At 37.2% G+C, this 1039-nt stretch overlaps 1 non-coding gene across 1 annotated transcript; it reads right to left on the bottom strand.

Annotated features, from left to right (window-relative positions):
• Positions 1-619: 619 nt before the first annotated feature.
• On the bottom strand, positions 620-691 carry TRNAE-UUC. The gene has a single exon. It is a non-coding gene; the product is annotated as a tRNA-Glu (tRNA).
• Positions 692-1039: the final 348 nt, after the last annotated feature.

Genomic DNA, 1039 nt, shown 5'->3' with positions numbered 1-1039 from the left:
CTGTTCATGGAGAATCCTTTGACCGTAGGGTTTAGATGGTGTGCATTAGATATTAGGGGATAAGTGCAAAGCTATTATTGACTTCATACTATAGGAGGCGGAACATTTATCACCTTATTGAGGGCGGAACATTTATCACTTTAAATGGGTGTACTTTGTCCTCACCCACGGTGTAGGAACATTTTTTTTCTTTTCTCAACTATACATCATGAACATTTGACATTTTCAAATGGATTGTACTGATGGTACATAATATTCTGATTGTCTTTCTCAACTGTCTTCAACAATTTCTTGACTAGAGAGTTTCAAACCACCACAAAGATATGCGTTTAAGAACCCGAATCGTTATCACCTCCAATTCCTGGGGGTAAGGTGGTCATTTCCACTCCTATGTGAGGAATTGGAGTGGGCAGTGAATTGGAGGTGATAAAAATTCTTAAGAACCCTACTCAAAATACCTGTCTCTTGACTCCTCCCATGGTTTATAGGAAACCTTGCCTTGTAGTCATCCGAAGTGATTTTGCTTCAAATACCCATAAATATCAGGATCTAAGAGCTGCAACCAACAGAATTAAAAGATTCAAAAAACAGCAATTACTTTAGGACTGTTAATAAAAATTTCCGTTGCCGGGAATCGAACCCGGGTCTCCTGGGTGAAAGCCAGATATCCTAACCGCTGGACGACAACGGATTGTTGATGTTGGTTGTTGTATTTTTCATTCACTTAAATTGACTAGTTTCTTTTATATTATAGCAAAACTTCCTATCTGCTTTATCTACCCCATTGGTTGGCTGTTGGACCCTCAATAGGAGTTTTTGATTCATCAATCATTACATTATTATTATAGACAGCACTAACAAAGATAAAACGACAAAAGTAGACAAAAAAAAGATTGATTCATCTTCTATAAGAAGTAGGACAAGCCTAAAGAAGAAATAATAAAAAAAACCAAAGTTTTTTGGAGAAGAAAAGGAACAATCTGCTTCATTCTCTCTTGTACTTGTCATCCCCTTCTCTCATAGAACACCTGATGACCCT

Source organism: Telopea speciosissima, chromosome 5 (assembly GCF_018873765.1).
Source record: "Telopea speciosissima isolate NSW1024214 ecotype Mountain lineage chromosome 5, Tspe_v1, whole genome shotgun sequence".
Lineage (NCBI taxonomy): Eukaryota > Viridiplantae > Streptophyta > Magnoliopsida > Proteales > Proteaceae > Telopea > Telopea speciosissima.
This window is presented reverse-complemented; position numbering and strand designations above follow the sequence as displayed.